A 22,938-nucleotide genomic window follows, 5' to 3' on the forward strand; every position below is an offset into this window, starting at 1 on the left:
ACTCTTTTACATGGTTCAAAATTTTTAAATTTGCATACACTTTTTTCAAGGACATGCCACATATATTCTGTTAAGGTTATGACTCATTTTTTACATCACGCAAACATATTTTTACATTGCACACACATTTTTTTGAAAATGTCACAAACACATTCTTGGAACTTGTGAACATTCCTGAAATGCTACTGTTTTTTGAATGTACAAAACATTTTTTGAATCACATGAATGTTTCAGAAAGTGCTTGCACTTTAAAATTTTGTTCAGGTTGCAAAACATGTTTATAAAGGTGTTCACCTTCTCAAAGTTGTTGGTTTTTAAAAAGTATTCAAATTTTTTAAAAAGTGCTCTCACTTTATAAAATGTTCGAAGATTTCTTAAATAAAGACGTTTTCAATACTTGTTTGCCTCTAAAAAATGTTTTCAAAGTTTAACGCTTTGGTTTCTAATTAAATATTTCGGGTCTCTGACTACGTCAGTCATAGCCATCTGCTGTAGTGGCTACCAGGTCCCAAGTTCGACTTATAACGTCGCCCGTTAAGAAAAAGAAAGAAAGAATTTTTACGTCCCATGTTAAGGAAAAAAACTCGCTTCATGTCTGGTGGGCTGGCCCAGTCGAGTCCACTGCCAACAATCTGAAACATTTTTTAAATACATTATTTAAAAATTTCAAACAATTTTGAAAATACAAAACATTTTTCAAAGCATGTGGAAAACTGTTGGAATTCTGAACAGTTTTTGACAAATGTGATTTTTTTTTGAAATTGTGAATAGTCTTTTAAAATGCTAATAGAGTTTCAAAATTCCAAACAGGTTTTAAAAAACACAAAAAGAATTGAATGTGTGCGAAAAATAGAAAACAGGAACATTTTTAACTTCTGAACAATTTTAGAAATGTGCGGACATTTTTTAAACCTCACGAATTCTTGTTGTGTTATAGTGGGCTAGCCCAAATTCTTGTCCGTGAGAGTAGCTGGTAATCCCGGCCGGGATTGTAGCATTCCCAGGGTGCCAAAGAGGTATAGGGTCCAAAATAGACTGGGATTACGAGTTCAGGGTGCCAATTTCCGGGATTCAAAGTTTGGGGTTTGATTTAGCTTTCGTCTATAACTTCAAGGTTTATTTTAGACTTTTTCCTATTAAATGCTTGGTTGTTGTGTTACTTCGACAGGCTCCACACAGTAAGCATGACAATAGTGTCGAATTCCTTTAGGTCCTTCTTCCGAAAGGGCCGCCGAGCGAGGAGCCACTAATTCTCAAGGTTGTGATGGTGGGATGGAATGGCGGCCGTAATGCGCAGTCATGCAAAGCAGCAACACCAAGTTTCCCTAGCCGCCACACAGTGCATCAAAATGTGATGGACTGTGTCCTCATCTGAAAGGCAAAAGAAGCATGGGGAGGTCTGCGCTTGCAAGCCATGCCTCATGCGTCTATCCGAGGGCCATAACATGTATTGCAAAGCTCGCCAAGTGATTCAGATGGAGGGATTTTTTTGTAGTTCGTCCCTCTCACTAGTAAACCATCGAGCTGCCTCCACACAATTTTCTTTCTGTAATTTTTTTCTCTCAAGTTTGCAGATTTTTACCGTTCGGGCCAGCTCCACGAGTGGAGCTAGCCCACAATATGTTGTCTCTCGGGCCTATAAATCAGCCCATTCAGTAACTAGGCCGAACTTTTTCCAGCTTAGGGCTACCGTCCTGTCCGTCCACTCCGCCACACACGTCGTAGGGTTTTACCGATTCTCCGCAACCCACGCCGGGTCGCCGGCCACCACCAGATCGCCTCGGCCTACGTCCTGCGGCAACGCCGCACGCTCTCACCGCTGCCGACGATGGTGAGCCTTGGCACAAATCCCGGGGGGGCACAGGATCCAGTCGATCCTCAAGGATGGGCACAAGCACCTCTCGGGCCTCGACGAGGCCGTCCTCAAGAACATCGGCGCCGGCCGCGAGCTCTCCGCCATCACCCGCACCTCCCTCGGCCCCAACGGTGAGTGCCCTTCTCCCGTTCCCTGCATCTTTGGCGAGGTTTGCTCAGTAGCAACAGATAAGCTCTTAGTCCTGCAATACGGTCCTATCGTGGCGGTATCGGGGCACGGCCCGCACTCGATCGATACGGGCGGGCAGTCGCGTGTAGGTTGTTAGTCCTGCAATGGTTAAGGACATGTAGCCGTGTGGCGTGGTAGATGTAGAGAAGCTCCACAGCTTTACCGCTGGTGGACGATGAGTTGTTTCAGCCCAGAGTTGGAGCACAATGATCTAAGGGGATGGGGCTGAATGAATTGTGTTTGGCTGTCAGGGTAACATCGATTGATTGTGTTGTGGGTTGTTCCTGTGCTGAAGATGGGTTTTTAACAGTGTCAGTTTCCTATTTTAGGAATGAATAAAATGGTCATTAATCATCTAGACAAGCACTTTATCACGAATGATGCTGCAACAATCGTGAACGAGCTTGAGGTCCAACACCCCGCTGCTAAGCTCCTAGTGCTTGCTGCCAGAGCGCAACAGGAGGAGATCGGAGATGGAGCTAACCTCACCATATCTTTCGCGGGTGAACTGCTCGACAAAGCCGAGGAGCTCATCAGAATGGGACTGCATCCAAGTGAGATCATCATTGGGTACACCAAGGCCATTCATAAGGTATATATACTCCTGCATGTTGCATCATTGAGTATTTACCGCCCAATAACTAGGCATTGCATTATTAATCCTGTCATATATATGATTCTGGGCAACAGCTGCTTTTGTTTAATCTTTGTGTTGTACGTACAGACGCTTGAGATTTTGGAGGATCTAGTTGAGAAAGGCTCGGAAAATATGGATGTAAGGAACATGGAAGAGGTCCTGTTGAGGATGAGATCTGCTGTTGCCAGCAAGCAATTTGGCCAGGAGGATGTGCTTTGTCCACTTGTGGCTGATGTAGGCTAATACTTGTCTTGTACTACCTGAGAGCAACTATTTTTTTCGACATCATGGAATATATATATCACTAACCGTTGGTTTGTTTGATCTGTTTATCATGGCTTTTCAGGCCTGTATCCAAGTTTGCCCAGAAAATCCAGCAAACTTTAATGTTGACAATGTTAGAGTGGCAAAGCTGGTTGGAGGCAGCCTGCACACTTCTTCTGTAGTCCGTGGGATGGTTCTGAAAAATGACGCTGTTGGGAGCATTAAAAAAGTGGAGAATGCGATGGTGAGCTCGAAATTGTACAATAATTGTGTGCCTTTTTCGATTATCTGTGTGTATCTGTTTTACCTACAATAATGCATTTTATTATGTATGAACAGCTCCCTCATTGTAGAGTACCAACATACCATAGGTGCCGCCAGTTCCTAACAGCCAATGTCCTTCTTTACTACTCTTAAATGTTAATGGATGGAATCAGACGTCCACTACCTAGAGTTTATTCTGCTATATGTATTTTCCCACCAAAAATCAAACTGCTCAGTAACTCAAAATTGAACCTTTCTGAAGTTTTTATTTGAGTTATGATGATACTGCATTCAGTTATATGATATCCATCTTATTAATAAACACTGAAGCTTAGTTGTTGTGCGGTAGCTATGTTTTACTGATATAGTAACACCGTGAACCATCCTGGGTGGCTTATATGAAAATTTTGGCATACAGACACAATCATTATTTCTTACGCTTAAATAGCATAGAATCATTCTTGAAATCTCCAATTCCAACAGCGTCTTCGTGAATCAATTCATTGTAGAATCCAATTGTTACACTGTTGTTCCATGATGCAGTCTATTATGCTTTTCCGTTAACTAAATTTCATGCATTCTAATTTTTATTTTATGTAATACCCCTTTTATGCATGTTTCATAATTTTTTGTGGCTTCCTGATATTTTAAATTTTCTTTTATCATTTAGGTTGCGGTATTTGCTGGTGGTGTGGACACTTCTGCAACTGAAACGAAGGGAACTGTTCTTATACATTCTGCTGAGCATGTATGTTCATTGTTATTCTTGTTTGTATGCTTTGCTGGTTTCACTGCACTCAGAAAGGGTTATATCGTAGTTTACGTACGTCTTACAAACATGTGTAGTAACCTTATAACGCACATGCTTGTGATGTTGTGCAGCTTGAAAACTATGCTAAAACAGAGGAAGCCAAGGTGGAGGAGCTTATCAAATCTGTGGCTGATTCAGGTGCCAAGGTCATTGTCAGTGGAGCAGCAGTTGGCGATATGGCATGCATTTTTGTGAACGTTACAAGTCGGTATTTTGCTTCTCATATGAACTGTCATCTTGGTTTAGGATAGTTTTATCTTGTGAAACTTATTTTTACATTTTAAGATAACCATTAATTAGAGGTTGTAATAGTGGAAGACATCTGAAATACAGGTTTAATTTTATTGTACCATGATTTGGTCCTGCTTTACAAGTGATACTTATAATTACAGATATTCTGGTTTACAGGCTAATGGTTCTGAAAGTCAGCTCAAAGTTTGAGCTTCGGAGATTCTGCCGTACTACTGGGGCTGTAGCACTTGTAATTTCTGGGTTCTAAAACTCTTTATTTAATATCAATAATAACTTTATTCTGATGCCATGTGCTTTATAAAAAACAGTTGAAGCTTAGCCAACCAAATGCGGGCGAATTAGGATATGCAGACTCTGTTTCGGTGGAAGAAATTGGTGGTGCTCGAGTATGTTTCACGTCTTCATGCTTTCTCGAGTAACATCACCTTGTCCTTTCTCAACATCTCTGCTTTGCTCTATAGGTGACTGTTGTCCAAAATGAAGAAGGTGGAAATTTAGTGGCTACTGTTGTCTTAAGAGGCAGTACTGACAGTATATTAGAAGATCTTGAAAGAGCTGTCGATGATGGCGTAAACACGTACAAGGTATGTATGTGATGTAGGTTGAAACCAATATCCTTGCATTGTTTTGTATTAGTCATGCTCCATTATTGTCTGATTTGTTAAATGTCATCTAACTGTTGGTGTTTATACTAGTCAATGTGCAGGGACAGTCGGATTATTCCTGGAGCTGCCGCAACAGAAGTAGAGCTGGCAAAGAGATTGAAGGAATTTTCTCTGAAGGAAACAGGGTAACTATATTTGATTGTGTGACAAATAAATTTCATACATATATGTAAAAGGGCACATCTGAAACATGAGTTTAGAAATGATAGTTCTGTTGATTAACCACCTTCAAGTGCGCAAATTTTATCCTCGAATGCATTCCAGTACAATGGCAATAAATATACAAGTCCTATTGTGCATCTTCTCCTGGTGTTCATTGGGATATAACGGTAGATGGAGTGGTTGCATCTGACGTCCAGATTGGGGCTTTTAGTTCACACATCCATGTTTATCTATAATTTTGTATTAATAAAAAAATTCTTTGTATTCCTTGTGAAGAGTCCCATAATTCTGTAGGACTCGAGCCATATTTGATATGTGAACCATGTTCTTGCTATAATAATTTTTTTAGTTGGTTTATGAAACTGAATGTTACTTATTAATCTTTTCCTAATTTACACCACCTGTTGTTGGTCAATTATGCAGGTTGGATCAGTATGCCATTGCAAAATTTGGTGAAAGTTTTGAAATGGTTCCAAGAACACTTTCTGAAAATGCTGGACTTGGTGCAATGGAGATAATATCTTCCCTCTATGCTGAGCATGCTGCTGGCAATGTGAAAGTTGGCATTGACTTAAAGGAAGGTTCTTGCAAGGATGCGTCAATTATGAAAATATGGGACCTCTACATTACAAAGTAAGCCTTACTCAATATCTAGTTGTCAATAGGTGTGGAAATCCTTCTAGAAGCTTTGACAATGTCTGTTTATGATCCTTATCGTTTCAATCTATACCCTGATATGATGCGAATATACTGTTACCGGCTGGTGTCCTTGATACCACGAAAATGCTACATCAAGGTGCCTTGTACATAATCAGTTCTTTCTCATACCCAGTTCAATAATTTGTGTTGTCATCTATATTTTCCGTGCTTTCATGCCCTGTTTATTAATTTGTGCATTTATTCGGCAAGATACATATTAATTTGCATATTTAAAATTTGAAGTGCGTACATAGGTTGTTATGTCCCACTTAACCTTTTTCCCTTCAATCAGGTCCTTCGCTCTAAAATACTCGGCAGATGTTGTATGTAGTGTACTACGGATTGACCAGGTAGGATTATCAATCTTTCGTGTCATCTTCATATGCATAAAACTATGGTCGTTTATTCATATGCTAATACCTATGTGGAACACAGATCATCATGGCAAAGCCAGCAGGAGGTCCGCGGCCCCCCAAACAAGGTGGTATGGATGAAGATTAGTTTGTCTGTGCTCTCCAGTTTCCTGTGTTTCATCTTATCTAGGTTGGATTCGAGTAAAAGGTTCTTGGTGCATTGGTTCCACGGTTGGTGGTGGGTAGATGCTTTAGCTGATGTCTCGCTGGTGGATTTGTGAGTTCCTCTATGGTACCAAAGCTGGTCCTGAAAGATTCTGGGTGCATGGGTTCACATGATAACTAGAGAGACTTGGTCGTCTTGTTTTTTATGTGAACCAAAGCTGGTCTTGAAAGATTGGGAATCATACTGATGTTTATAAAACGCATTAGCCTTTAATTAATATAACTGTTTGCTTGGAAGGATGACATTTTGCAGAGTGCTGCCGAACAATGTGTTTGCATTGTTGGCATCATCGTCTCTTACCCGTCGCAGCACTTCCTCTAAGTACGTTGACACACATATGCATGCGTTGACGCACGAGCACTCACGCATTGAAATATTACGTCTTGCCCATTCCCGCAGAAGAACACACGCCATAGAGAAAAGCTAAAACTGGATCTTGTGTGGCAGATCTTTAGTTTTGTTTTCGGCCAACACCAAGCTACACAGGATCGATGGATATATCATCTATTTACACTAATCAGTCTCACTAAGATTCTCATGCCGGTGTCATCAAGTTGGGTCAAAGGCTTGTAATGATTGAGAGGAGAGAGCCATCAGAACGAATAGTCATTTTCTGAAAAGAGAATCACCTACTCATATGTTCAGATCAAGTGATTCCAATCCAATCATTTGAATTTTGATTTCTAACTTTCCTCAAGTTGCTTTCCATTCAATCCCCTCTCCTACCAAAGCCAAATTTGAGAGAGAGTGTTTGAGTGTTTGGGCGACTATCATTTGAAGACAGTTGAACATCTATTACCTTTTGAAGAATGGTGTCTCTTAGATTGGTTAGGTGTCACTTGTGAGCCTCCAAGATTGTGTAGTTGAACCAAGGAGTTTGTAAGGGCAAGGAGATCACCTACTTCGTGAAGATCTAACCAAGTGAGGCTACTCCTTCATGGATGGAAGCCATGATGGAATAGACAAGGTTGCTTCTTCATGGACCCTTCATGGGTGGAGTCCTCCGTGGAATCGCGCAACTTTCACCCTCCGTGGGTTAAAGTCTCGATCAGCGTGGACGTACGATAGCACCGCCTATCAGAACCACGCCAAAAATAATCGTGTCTTCATTGAGTTTGAAATCTCCGATCCCTCCTTTATATTCATATGCAAACTCTTTACATTCCGTTGCAAAACTCTTAGACTTGCATGTGTAAGGCGTACTTGACTTGGTAGATTTGCTAAAACTTACCTACAACTAAAATTGGTAAAATGATAAGTTTTTATTTGGTCAAGTATTCTAATACCTTCCCCCCCCCCTCTGGACATACTTTTGATCCTACAAGCCTACTTGGCTGCCAGCTCAAGAAGAAGGTGAGGAAGCACCTTTTCTTTCTAATGAAAACACAAAAGAAGTTGTACAAAGCTCATGCGGTAGAGAAGACAGCTAGGCAACATCAAATCATGATGATGAGGCACATGCATCTGGAGGTGCAGAGTGGGTCTGAGAAGAAGATCACCTCAGAGGAGTCCTGGATTGGGAAGAAAAACAAGTGGACCGACTCCAATGACTCCAACGCCACGACGTCTGCTTTTCGTGGTGCCACTGGTGAGGATGATGATATCATGGAGAAGCTCTAGGAGGCCAGTAACAGGGACTCGGATGAGTCCTTTGAAGACGAGGAGGAGCACTAGGACTACTACCTCGGGATGTTTAGCTCCTCTTTGTCTTTTTGGTGTCTCGATTCCAAAGGGGGTAGAGGTTAGGACCGAGGATTTGCATTTGCTTTTCTAGGGGAGTTGCCGAGTCACAAGCTTGCCTTATTTGCCTTGTGTTTTATCCTCGTCAACTCTTTATCTTACTTTACTTTGGTTTGTGTGAGACTTGAGACCTTGTCATATGGTGCGAGACATATCTATATGTATACTTATTATTAAAGGGAATAGGTACTCTTGGTTTGGCACCGCTTTGTTTCGTCCCGTTTTGATGATTTATTTATGTACGCTATTTTTTGTTTACTCCGGTACGCACACTGCGAATGGAAAGAAAGCTGGGACATACGTGCAACCGAAACGCAAAAACCTAAACCAAGCGGGACGGCCCATCGTATTCCTACCCCTGGGCATGGATGAATTTTTTTTCCATGACCATTGTGTTACCGAGCTGGGCCACGGATGAACATTTTTTTTCTTCCGGTCAACCAAGCAGCACAAAAAAATGGTGTTGGGCGTGAGTATCGAACTGCAGATCTCGTGAAACAATGCCTTAGTAGTAACCAACCGTGCCTCCTCACTTTATTTCAAATATATGAGGATCAACCCTCATCACACCAGCTGGGCCTACTACCTGGGCCACACACCCATATTAGGCCTAGGCCTGCACTCTAGAAGTGCGCCCACACACTAGCGAACAAAAAAAATGAATTCTGATCTTACAGTGTTACTTTTGGTGTTAATGTCCGTGAACATCTCGTGTTGAATAGTCCCACCTCGCTACCTTAAATCGATTCTCACCAATTCATATAGATTCACCATCGTTGCCTCATGTGAGATAATTAAAGGAAAACCGTCACATGCAAGGTGGGTTGAACATTGCATGCTGCATGATAGTGGGTTTAAAACACGAATTGTGGGCTGAATAAGGGAATAGGTAAGCGGCTAAGGAAATAATAATAATAATAATAATAATAATATAATAATAAGAGGGTAAGGAGTGGTTTCCCTTTGGTAAGATATATTGAGAACGATGGACTTAACTTTGTGATGCCCATGATTATGAAAGAGATAAAGAGAAAAGAAGAGGGTTAAGAGAAGAACCCATTGGGGAGAGAAGAGGAGAAATGAACTAAATAATAACACTGAGGCACGGTTCATGATTAATTTTTACAAACACAAATTAGATTTTCATTCAATGTGAGAGTATATTAATTTTCTCTTTCGCTATAATGCACAGGCATAGAATAATTTTGGTGGACGAAAAAATAGCACAAATTACATATTCATTCAATGGGAGTGCACGTTAATTTTCTCACCCATTGCAAACTCATGGGCATTGATCAAATTTGGTGGACAGAAAAAACTTTTTTCATACCGAAGTACAACTGTGCTTACACATTCATTTTCAAAAGACTTAGGTACATGTCAATATTCTTTGAGGGAATTCTTTATTTGACACTATCTTAAAATCTGCTTTCTTATTTGACATTGGAAAAAAATTTCTTCCCTATTTGACATAAGTTCTAAATTTTATTCCCTATATGACATTTTCGTTCATTTTGAGTCTAAATGACACCTGAAAAGACTCTTTTGCCCCTCATGCAGTATGTATGTGGGGGCAATAGCGCACACACACAGCACTAGTGCGAGGGCAGAAGCCCACACACAGCAACACATACACATGCATCAACACACACGCACACGCACACACATGCAACAACACGCACGCGTACGTGTGCACACACACGCACACACACGCAGCAACACACATGCACGTGCGCACACACGCAGCAACACACACGCACGCAGCACACACACACATACACACACACGCAACAGCAGCACACACGCAGGCATCACATAGGCCCGCAACGGCACACACACGCGCGCGCACGTACACACGCAGTAGCAAACATGGACGCAATGACACACATGCACACACACATGCAGCAGCAGCACACATGTGCGCGTGCACCCACACACGCAACAACACACACACGCGCGCACACATACCGCATGAGGGGCAAAATCGTCTTTTCAGGTGTCATTTAGGATCAAAATAGACGGAAGTGTCGTATAGTGTCAAATAGGGAAGAAAAACTTTTCCAGTGTTAAATAAAGAATCGGATTTTAAGACAGTGTCAAATAAGGATTTTTCTCATATTCTTTCCCGTTACAAAGCACGGGCATTTGTGCTAATGATGCCTACGTTACATATGGTGTGAGACTTGAACCTTGTCCTGGTGGCGCCTGAGCGGTAGTACCACCTCATCAAGTACTGCGGCTTCCTCCGCTTAGTTTTGAGCTTCTGTTGCCCTCCCCTTTGTCACAGTAGTACTGCAGTGGTATAGGGTGGTTATACTGCTTTAAGCGATAGTACCGCGGGTGAAGGGAGGTAGTACCGCTTAGTGAGGTACTAAAACTCCTTCCACCATTGGCACTACCTTCGCTCATTTATTGCCTCTCGAACCTCACGTTCGCATACATGGTAGTTGAGCGGAAGTAGATCACGGTAGTACCCGTCCAAGCGGTAGTACCACCCTACCCGTCTCACTACTAGGGCTAGGGAAAACACTAGTAGCGGCGCGGATTTTATTGCTATCAGTAGCAAGGGTAGCCGCGCTACTACTATGGCGCTACAACTAACTGGTAGTTGTAGCGCGGTCTAACCCAACGCTACTACTAGTAACCGTATCAGTAGCGATCTTCTGTCACGCGCTACTACTATCAAGCTATAGCGCTTTTCCTGTCCCCGCGTTGCTGATGTATCGTTCAACATTTTTTTTTGCTTTCTATATTGTAGAACAATACCCGTTTCAGTAAACTACAATGTCGCGAATACTAGGTACTCATATAACAATATCATTAACCACAACACCACATTTAATATAACCACAATCTCACAAACATTATAGGTACCCATATATAGTCAAGATGCATGGATAGATCTCATATGGCGAACTAATAATAGTTGATAGCAGTCTACTAGGTAGTCATACAGTAGCATATATATGGTTCAGCAGCCACACACATATATAGTTCTAGATGATATCGATGACGATCATCATCCTCAAGCCTTGGCGGTCGGTGTTCCTAATAGTAATTAGGATGGCCTATCCAACATGAAGATTCTTGCCAACGAGCAATCTCTTCCACCCAACCGAGCTTAAGTGTGTGCGACCGTCCGTATCTACGCCGTACGCACAGGTGATGACAGAGCCCCTTGCGGTAAGGTGTATTCTAGCAGAGCCTTCTTCGTCAGGCTCGATACCAGAATTCAAAAAAGATATCTACACTATCAAAAGACATAATACTACATTTCTATTAAGCATGAATTCGACACTATTAACAGTTCCTCGAATTCTAATAATTATGTATTCGACACTATTAACAGTTCCTTAGATTCTACACTAGCATATATATATATATATATATATATATATATATATATATATATATATATATATATATATATATATATATATATATATATATATATATATATATATATATGACAAATGTTTCCTACCACCCATGGTAGTTACCACCACTTCCGTTTTGTATATTGTATGTAGTATTTGTCAAAAACGAGAGTATGTACGCGTAGTATGTAGTATATAATAACATTTGGTTAGTATGTATCACATTTTTTAGGTAGCATGTATCGTATTTTGAGTATGCTCTTTTTTACATACAAATATGTACATATTTCATAAATATAATAAAAACTATGAGCCAACTTGCAATTTTTTCATGTAACTCACTTTCAAGTATCTTAAATATAGTGTATGAACATACTAAAAATGATAAAGTAGTATATATACTAACACATGATAGTATTTGAGACATGTGGGGTAACTACCCCTAGGTGTTACTATTCATCATTCAGGATGTAGAATAAGTTATTCTTCACCCGAGGTAATCTTACGATCGCTTCTTAAATAAATTACGTTTAAAATATAAATAGTTACATGTGTATTGATTTAATATGTAAAATTTGGTATAAAAAACAAAAAAATAGGTTATAAGACCAGAGAAATCATATTTTATGTATGTTTTACACTATATTTTTACATTCGTAATTTTACGTAACATAAAATATTTTTTACGATGAGTACATATTTTTCTTACATTCTCTTTTTATGTTGAAATAAGACAAAATTTACGAAACGTAAAAATACGATTCATTGATGTCAAAATAGAGAGGGGGTGAAGAATAATTATTCCCCACCCAGGGTGACGAATAGCACGACCCTATATATATATATATATATATATATATATATATATATATATATATATATATATATATATATATATATATCATTGGACTCTAGCTACACACTAAAGTATATCATTGATCGGACAGTAAGCATGTCATCGTACTCTACACTAAAGCATATCATCGGCTAGCTTCCACACAACATATCATTGGACTCTACACTAAGCACATCATCGGATTCACTAAGCATATCATCGGATAATTTGCATTTGTAAGTATAACAATAAAGCATATCATCAAATTACTACAGTAAGTACAACATACCATGACATGCCGATCAACCATGGTACTTGTCAGGCGGGTCACGAATGGCACCCCGACAAAGTCAGCACGGGGCGGAATTATGTCCCATAGGTTGCACACCTCCTCCTCGCTCAGCCTCATTTTGAGCATAGATGGCTTCATCAAGTGGATATCATCTTCATCATCTTTCTCCGTGTTGACACAAATGACGGTCAGCTTGGGTCTTTCTGCTCTGAAGGAGAAGCTGATCAACTCACCACCAGTGATACCCATGTGGGCGATGAAATGGACCCATCCATCTCCTCCCATCTGTGACATATTTCGTCCTTTCTCGACCTCCATACTGTAGGGGCCCCCAGGAGCCTCAAAGGTCACAGTGTCTCCGGTCAGCCCGTTGAATTCCAATCTCACATTGCATGGAACGATCTATGTAAAAAAAAATCAAAATGATATATACACAATGCATTAATGCCAATATATAACACAAAAAACAAAATAGTTGTTACAAGTTTCATATAATTTTTACCGCCGCGTGAAGAAAGCTCGGCTGGAAGTAGATGCCGAACAGCGTGCCAGTTGCAAGGTTGCTGGCGCACCTTGACTTGCACAGTCGACGTGGTGGTGGTGGTGGTGGTGTCATCATTTTCCTAAAGCAATATGCGTGAGCAAGGATGAACGGTCCACTTCACCGGATAGAAAAACAGTAGCATGTGCTATTTTTGGTCCTTCTTCAATTATATTTTCATAGTGGAACCCGGTCCCAAATTGGATCGTATGGAAAACAAAAAAATATCAATACCATGTTACTAACAAACTAGTTGACCTTACAGGGCCAACTCCCAGCTTTCAAAACAAAATGGTATTGAACTACTATACACAAATAAAACCAGCATGCTACCATCTCGTGAGTATGCACATCAGACGATATGGGATAAGCTAAACCACAATACTAGTTATAGCCAACATGTCATGCCATTTATCTACAAAAGCAAAACCCTAACAGCTCTAAACTTCCAATAGCAATTAATGATCTAATCCATTCTTAGATATGTGCAGTCAGCAAACAAATGTTATGCAATGGATCCCTTATTACATTTTATTTTGGCAGATCTAGAGGATATGGTACGTGCACAAAAGTTTTGTAACTGGTTGACAGCAATTAACTAGCGGTGATATTAGGGAGATGTCTGATACATCTTCATCGTATCTATAATTTTTGATTGTTTCATGCCAATATTGTACAATTTTCACATATTTTTGGTAACTTTTTATATGATTTATTGGACTAATTTATTGATCCAGTGCCCAGTGACAGTTCCTACTTTTGCATGTTTTTTGTATCGCAGAAAATCCATATCAAACGAAGTTCAAATGCAATAAAATTCTACGGAGAATTATCTTGGAATATATGTGATTTTTTGGAGTTGGAATCACCGCAAATGGAGGCCCACACGCACCACAAGACATCAAGGCACGGTCCCGGAGCCAGCACATGGTGGTGGGTTGTGCTCACCTCGTACGTCGGCTGGAGCTCTACTTCGGGTGCAAGGAAGCTTATATCCGGAAAAAAAATTGTGTCAAAATCTCAGCGCAATCGGAGTTACGGATCTCCGGGAATATAAGAAACGGTTTTTGGCCAGATCTGGGGAACGCGAAACAGAAAAGAACAAAGAGGGAGATCCAATGTCGGAGGGGCTCCCGCCCCTCCGCCGCCATGGAGACCAAGGAGCAGAGGGGGAACTCTCCTCCCATCTAGGGGGGAGGCCAAGCAAGAAGAAGGAGGGGGATCTCTCCCCCTCGCTTCTGGTGGCACCGGAGTGTCGCCGGGGCAACGATCGGGACGGCGATCTACATCAACAATCTTGCTACCGTCAACACCAACTCTCTCCCCCTTTATGCAGTGGTGTAACACCCCTTCTCCCCGTTGTAATCTCTACTTAAACACGGTGCTCAATTCCATATATTATTTGCCAATGATATTCGGCTATCGTATGATGTTAGAGTAGATCCGCTTTGTCTTGTGGGTTAATTTGATCTTGGTTGGTAGGATTGTATATTTTATTTATGGTGCTATCCTATGGTGCCCTCCGTTCTCGCGGAAACGTGAGGGGCCCCCGATGTAGGGTGTTGCAATACGTTCATGGTTCGCTTATGGTGGGTTGCGAGAGTGACAGAAGCTTAAACCCGAGTAAGTGGGATATGACGTATGGGAGTAAGGAGGACTTGATACTTAATGCTATGGTTGGGTTTCACGACCTTAATGATCTTCAGTAGTTGCGGATGCTTGCTAGGGGTCCAATCATAAGTGCATATAATCCAAGTAGAGAAAGTATGTTAGCTCATGCCTCTCTCTCATATAAAATTACAAGAATGATTACTACTACTTGTTATCGATTGCCTAGGGACAAATAATTTTCCTGTTGAAACGAACCCTTTTACTAAACACTTAACTTTTATCATCTTGCAAAGTACTTCTAGTTTTATTCTTGCAAAGTAGTTCTAGCATCACTCCTAGAAACTAGTTTCATACTTGTTTTCGGTAAAGTAGACGTCAAGTGTGCGTAGAGTTGTATCGGTGGTTGATAGAACATGAGGGAATATTTGTTCTACCTTTAGCTCCTCGTTGGGTTCGACACTCTTATTTACCGAAAAAGGCTACAAACGATCATCTATACTTGTGGGTTATCAATGTCCCAGGCTTGTAGGGCTTTATCTAGCCAAAAATATCACATTATTGCCTTAGCTAGTGACAGTAGCAGAAACTACTTGTTCATTACTGGCTTGGCTTGCATTTTTTACCAAAGAAATGCTGATTTGTTTTCTCCACTAACAAATTAAATGCTGATTTTTTACTGACTTGACAGTAGAAGAAACTAATGTGTCTATCAACAAAACAAATTAAATCGACAACCACTCTCCAAACCCCGGATCATTGGAGAATTTGACTCAGAGAAGGCATAAATCCGCCACCCACCCCTTCCCAAAATCTCTCCAGGATTGCCAAGGGAGTTAATGGACACGGCACCAGGGCGAGATCACATCGAGACTCAGGGGCTCGATATAGCCCGAGCTGGCCGGAGTGGGGGCGGCGGCGGAGTTAGGGGGTCCGGGATAGTGGGGCAGCAGGGGGAGTGGGGAGGCGGCCGGCGAGAGCGCGCGGGCGGTGAGAGAGGGGGAGGAGAAGCTGGGGGGTGAGCATTACCTACGGTGGTGCGTGGTGGCTGGGGGAGGAACCCTAATCGTGGCAGCATCGGGCGGAGAGGAGAACGATCGAAGTGAGATGAAGCTACGGGGGGGGGGGGGGTTTATTTTGGTGTAGTAGTAGCACTGCGTACGGGCCGACGCTACTACTAAGCCCACTAGCCATAGCGCCGATGCACAGCCCACGCTACAGCCAAGTGGGCTACCGTTTTGGGTCTGTGGCCCACGTAACAGCAGTGCGACCCATGCTAACCAACACTGCTATTATTTAGTAGCAGTAGCGCATTTTGTACCAGACGCTACTGGTACATACCAGTAGCATGGGGGCCCAAACAGACGCTACTGGTAAACTTCTATGTATAAGCATTTTCCTAATAGTGTCTCCACTACCGTGGGTACCACCGCGATGTGCATTACAAAGCAGTAGTACCGCTCGTAGTGCCGATAGTACCACTCCAACTAAACTATCGTGCATGTGGTTCACCCACTTGCATGCACTTGCCGATAACATCATGCCAAGCGGTAGTACCGCTCCCCCCCCCCCCCCCCCCCCCCCCGAGCGGTAGTACCGCTTGTGCACGTCTGTGTGCAAAAAATGGTTGGATTTGTTCCCTCACTATATAAGGATGTCTTCTTCCCCAAGAAGACGTAGCTACATCTTTTTCCCCAAGCTCAATTGTTGCCCCTAAGCTCATTTTCTCCCAATCTCTCTCCCTGGCCATCAAATCTTGTGGATTTTCTAGGGCTTTCTTTGAGAGGGCCCCGATCGACACTTCCACCCAGAGAAATTTGATTCCCCCAACTAATCCCTTGCGGATCTTATTACTCTTGAGCGTGTGGGCACGCTAGACGGAAGATGTCACCCGGGAAGCACAATCCATTGTGGTGAAGGCTCGTCGTGGTGTTGGGAGCCTTCAATTAAGTTGTGGAGAGAGCACCAATCTTGTTTGTAAAGGTCTCATCACCGCCTTCAGGGGCAGCACTAATGGAATAACGACTTCTTGCATTGTACGGAGGTGTGGGGAGAATAATGTGGCCTATTGGCTTCTTGGGGAGCATTGTGCCTTCAGAACGCTCTAAAGGAGACGTACTTCTGCCTAAAGGGAAGGAATTTCGGTAACACATTCTCGTCTTCTTTGACTTCACCTGTGATTATCTCTTACGTTTACCTTGTGTAAGCTAATATTGTGTTGTATTCCTTGCTTGATTGCTTGTTTTATTGTTGTTAGCATCATATAGGTTGTTCACCTAGTTGCGTATCTAGACAATCTATTTGTTGCTAAATATAATTTGATCAAAAGAGCTAAAAATTAATAGTTGCCTACTAACCCCCCCCCCCCCCCTAGTCAACCATATCAACCCTTTAAAAAAACTATACCATTTAATCTTCCTCATCTTCAATTATGCCGGAGGTAGGCACTGATGGACGAGACTTGTCTGCTCCCTGCGCGTGCTCCTATCCGTACTCCCACGTACATGGCTTGATTTGATTGAAAGAAAATAAGACCCGGCCCGACTCCTTTAAAATCAGAAGGGGATGATTAGATTAGAAAGAAAAAGGGAAAAAACACAGTCGTAGAATGAAGTGAGAGTATAGATGAGAGCATGAAAAGAGAGTAGGCAAGCCGGATCCGGCACTGATGTGCTCCGTGGGTGGCGGTCGGGGGTTGCACTGTGAGCCGGCTGGCGGCGGCTGGTCCTGAGCACCTCCGCTGCTCTTTTCTTTCATGGAACGACTGTGTGTTTGCGAGGCTGATGTGTGCTGCTCTATCAACGGTGTCGTGGGCTGCACTACTGGTGCGCTAGCCCGTTGGTCATCATGCCTATATATTAATATATTTTTGCTCCAGCCCTGGGCGGGCCAAAACCCACTCGACCTTGTAGAAGCTTCGCCAATGTTGTCAAGCCAATATGAAGTTAACATTTTAAAGACACATATTTGCATCTCGTGAAAGCACATGTTCGCTTCCATAAGAGGCACAATTGTGCTCATGGAAAGGATTTTTTTTCTTTCACGGGAGGTATAGATTTGCTTCGCATGGAGGCACAGATTTGCTCCCGCAAAAGAAATAGATTTGCTTCGCATAGAGACAACGATGTGCAAGGACTGCCGCCCATGCATGTTCCCCGATGCACTCTCCATCGCCGAGTCCGCCGGTAACCTTATTGTGCCGGGACTCGACGACAAGCATCGTTCGACTCAGCGCCATCTAGGGCGCCACCCCTTCTACCTACACCATCGGCGGCTGGGCGAGGCTCCGCCGCATCACGAGATCTCCTTCGCCGCTGTCTTGCCGGTCGATGGAGGCGCCATGAGCTGGCTGGGACTCGCCGATGTGGTCTGTTCAACGCGTCGGCGACGGCGCGGCGCTCGACGAGTCACGACGACTTGTCGTAACCATGGAGGCGGCGCGACACTCGATGAGTCACGATGACTCATCGTAACTATGGCGGCGGAGACAACATCCAGCTGCGGCCGGGACACGCTTAGGCGTATCTTGCGGCCTCCCTCTTCGTCGGCACGAACATGTGTCACACGTGCCGAGCGGTGCAAGGTGGCGATTTCCTCCGCCAATGGTGGCGGTATACGCGGTCATCGACGGATGTGTGCACACCATGTGTCGCACGTCCATCCACTCCTTTTCCTTTCGACATCTACTCCTGCGGGGCATACCCCTCACGCTCCCGACGAATTTACAATGTCATCGACGACGTCCAAGCCAGGCCTCCATGCATGCTACTTCAACAACCACATGGACGCTGCTCAACGCCGACGAGGCAAGACAGCGTAGGCGGGCGTGGCCGGAGCAAAGGCCATGTTTTCGACGGCGCATGCTGCCGCCGCCATACACACACCACCACCATACATAAGGAACACGAAGCGAAGACCGAAGACGGCAACTGCACAGCTTAATCGGAGGTGTCCCACGGTACTATCCGCGGGAGTAATTAATTGGGGGCTTTTCGAGGCCCTCGGGAACCAGAAGATCCGATCGCTTGATCCTTTGGCCGCGCCGGCAGGCCTCATCTTTTTCCATTCTTCTTCTTTGTATTTGTGTACTTTGTACACTGGCACGCCCGCAACATTCTGTCCCCAGGGCAATGGAGACGCTTATACAAAACCTCTATCTTTTTTGTATGAGCACAGTCTTTCCTTTTTCGTGTCAAACAATTGGATCTATTCGTCGTTCGTCTATGTTCTCGTGTCTTCATGTTGGATCTTTCTGATGTACACTTTTCATTGACGACGGTTGTTGTTCCGGTGCGTTGGTTCTTTGCGGCCTTACACGACGACTTTCCAACTGTCTACTACAACAAGGTTTGCCGGCTTCGACGAGGGAGGGGCAAAGACAGCGGCGCGCCTTCGGCTCGCTTCGCTCCTTATAGTGATGGCTAGGCGGTCAACAGATATTGATATAATTTTTATTGTTTCTAGTTTTCGTTGTACTATCATTATTTATGATGAATAGCTTGAAAGTTTTTTCTGTGAAAAAAAAGTTGGTGCTTCCGGCGTAGTTTTTTTCTTCTGTTTTTTTTCGCAAAAGAAAGTTCGTTCAAACTTATTAACAAGGCATCTAGTTTCGTAGATCTCGACGCGAGAAATCCTACGGTGAAAATAGTTCCTGATTCGAACGCACGGTTTAAAAGATAAAATATTTGAATAAACTAATTTATGAAAAAATAGAAAATTCAAAGGTTATGACAAGTGATGCACATGGTACTCCTTAATTGATGATTTCGTGGCAACAGCTGACTATGGCATGCAAAGGAAGAGACATGGGCTGCGGAATGTTTATTTCCATGTCAGAACAAGTCGGAAATAAGCATTGTCCCATGTGAGCCGGCCCAACACGGAGGGTTTAGTTGGATCGCTTCGGGGAGCGACCAGGAGTTCTCTCCCGCGGTGGGGAGCGACCAAACGCCACACCCCTGCTCGCTTTGGGACGGCCCAGTGCGAGGGTGGGTCCCTTTTATTAATTCATTTTCGTCCATTTCATTTTTATCTTTAATTTTAATTTTTAGTAATAAAAAATTCAAAAAATGGTTAATAAATATTGACATATCGTCATGAATTTGAAACATAAAGTTAAATTTAAAAATTGTCGGAAGTTTTAGATTAGTTTACAATTGTTCTTAAAAATCGACAATTTAAAAAACGTTGTTGAATTACAATAAGGTGAATTTTGTTAAATAATCATAAATTCAAAATGTTACTGAATTTCAAAGAAAAGTCCTCACTTTCGAAAAATGTTCTTTGGATTATAAAACATGTCAATTAAAACAATTCATACCAAACTTACAAAAAGTTCTGAATCACAAACAAATGCTTATAACTTTGAAAAATGTTCTTGGATTACATAAAATGTGCGTAAATTCAAAAATATTCTTGGATTTAATAAAAACAATAAAATAAAAAACAACAAGCAAAAAACGAAAAATAAAAATGCAGGAATAACCGGTAATACCGGGAAAAAGAAACATAAAAACAAATTGAGGTTGTAGAACTAACCTTCCCAAAACTGGTGGGAAAAAGCCGAAATAGGCTAACCCAATATCATTCGCGAGCGCCACTCCATGGGTTGCGTGTTTGCCAGTATTACCACATTATTTTCTGACAAGCTCCATCGCTGAATTTTGGAGATCCCTGTACCAACCTGGTGGACAGTTGGATCACGCCTCCGAATGGAATGTCGAAAATTAATGTGGATGTTGTAGTTTCTCGCCAAGGAGTACTTGGTACAGCGGCAACGCTATGCAGAATTCTATATGCACAACACATCACCCAGTATAAATAATCATTTAGGCGCCAACAATGCATTTTACATTTATGGCTGTGGACTTCATGGTACATCATTTAATTACCTAAAATAATAGGTGCATGAAGCCGTGGTTTGTGGTAGGTTACATGTTCTTGGCTCATCCTTGATTATCCTACACTGGAACTTATTGTATTTGTGATAGGCATCTCATCTAAGATAAGACTTTAGGATGTATCCTCTCAACCAACAGAGATGGTAGATCAATATTTGATGATTTTTTTAGGTGTGATTTCAAAGAGGAGACCATACAGTTGCTCAAAATATGTACTTTGATTACACATCAATACCCCTGATCTTTTTAGCTTTCGTGTACAGCCCATCTAGCCAGAAAAGGATAGTATACAATTCAACGGCCCTGTACATGACAAAAATAACAGTTGTGCAGAGATGAAGATCAACATGGAGATTGGGGTAGGATTTTGTTGGAGACAGTGATGATGGAGTGACTGAAAATGATTCCCACGATGCCTTGGTGTTGGTGAGGACAAAATTTTGAATTCCCCTAGCCGGAGGACGTGGATATCCGGCCTAATAAGCACTCTAGGAGAGATGGTGTTCACTGCCGCCACGGCATCAAAACAATGCAATACAATTTACCACGGAGATTTAGGTAAATATAAGATCTTCGGCGCCGGTGAGGCAACCAGGGTAGTTGCATGGGTCCCACATGCCTCCTCCAAGTGTCCTGGGTCTCTGGGGCGCGTAGGCATGAAGTGTGGCCCGACAGGCCACCCCCTGGCCCAAGCTTCTGGCCCATGGCCCTTTTCCTTTTGAAAATGAGCATTCTGGGTTTTGTCGATTTTTCCTTGCTGTGGAAAAGTCATTATCTTCGCCTGAATTTTTTCTCCATTCTTGAGAGTCTCCCCCCGCCCCCGGTGCAAACATTCGAAACAAAAGGAAAACAAAGTAAAAATGATGCAAAGTAAGACGAAACCTCAATCTACAGGAAATATGAAGGCCACAATGGTAGGCGAGTGAAACAGGAATACTCGACCGGGTGGCAGCGATGAGCTCGACGATCACTTATGGTCCGCACCACGCCGTATACCAATGCATGGTAATTATGAAAGCCTATAGTGTGTGTTGGGTGCAAGGAAGATGCCGCATTTGTATGCCAAACCGTGCAACACAACGATGGGTAGCACGTACTAACAACCAGTCTCCACGGCAACCTCTTAACTAGCAATAGACACACACAACAAATAGTAATCGGCAACCTGGAGCCAGAAAGCAACCACCATCCACCGACCCGAAGATAACACATCTGGATTGCTCGTTTCCCAAGTCTGCCAGGTGATGATGTCCTGGATTACAGGTCACTCACCATGTTGTCTCTCTCTCGGCTAGGTGGGCTAGGCAGAGGACCCCTATGGCGGTTCATCAAGGGTGGAGTATCTAGTGCTCCCAGGCCTAGGATGCTTCCGGGGCTCCGATGCGAAAAATATTTTTTAAAATGTTCAAAAAATTCTGAAACAAATGCAGCACATCGACGGAATATCGATGTCTCTTTGTCACAAAATTTCAAATCAAAATTCGAAACATTGCTCGAGATACAAAAATGACAAATTGGACATCAATGTGATAATGGGCCAAAACTAAAGCCCAACTTATGTTATGTACAAAAATTTGTCATTTTTGTATCTCAAGCAATGTTTCGAATTTTGATTTGAAATTTTGTGACAAGAGACATTGATGTTCCGTTGATGTGCTGCATTTTTTTCAGAATTTTTTGAACATTTTAAAAATGTTTTTCGGACATTTGAAGCATCGGGAGCACCCCAAGCCTGGGAGCACTAGATACTTTCCCCATCAAGGGGCTACGTCAAGAGGGTCCATGACGCGTACAGGGAAGAAAAAAGAAGCCTTGTTGTTCAAGACAAGGACTCCTCTCCACCGATGTGGCTGGCTAGGACTCCTGTTATCCTATGCCTCTGATACATTATTTAAGCCGAGGCTAGACTAGTTGATAGACTATCAAAATCTCAATACATCCTAGAGATGAGATAACCATCATACACACATGATCTCAAGGTAGATCAACATGTACTTGATACTTGCTCAATCAATATACAATCAAAGCAGGACGTAGGGTATCTAGTTGTTTCCTTGTTACCACCGTTCCAATGCTAGGTAAATTATGTGTCCTTGTTACCATCGTTCAATGCTACCAGGTCGGGACCCCCTACCCGAGATCTGCTGGATTTAGCTCCATCACTCATCCTTTCGATGCTCTAGGGTAACCGGCTGAGGTATACACCTCACGTGCTAGCTGATCACGCTCTTCCTCGGACTGTCAGTCGCTTGGTAGGTTCGCGTTGTT

The 22,938-nt window shown here is 42.6% G+C and overlaps 1 pseudogene; it reads left to right on the top strand.

Annotated features, from left to right (window-relative positions):
• Window positions 1-1,828: 1,828 nt before the first annotated feature.
• LOC123129896 (T-complex protein 1 subunit theta-like) lies at window positions 1,829-6,470 on the top strand (annotated as a pseudogene).
• Window positions 6,471-22,938: the final 16,468 nt, after the last annotated feature.

This window comes from Triticum aestivum, chromosome 6A (genome assembly GCF_018294505.1).
Source record: "Triticum aestivum cultivar Chinese Spring chromosome 6A, IWGSC CS RefSeq v2.1, whole genome shotgun sequence".
Classification (NCBI taxonomy): domain Eukaryota; kingdom Viridiplantae; phylum Streptophyta; class Magnoliopsida; order Poales; family Poaceae; genus Triticum; species Triticum aestivum.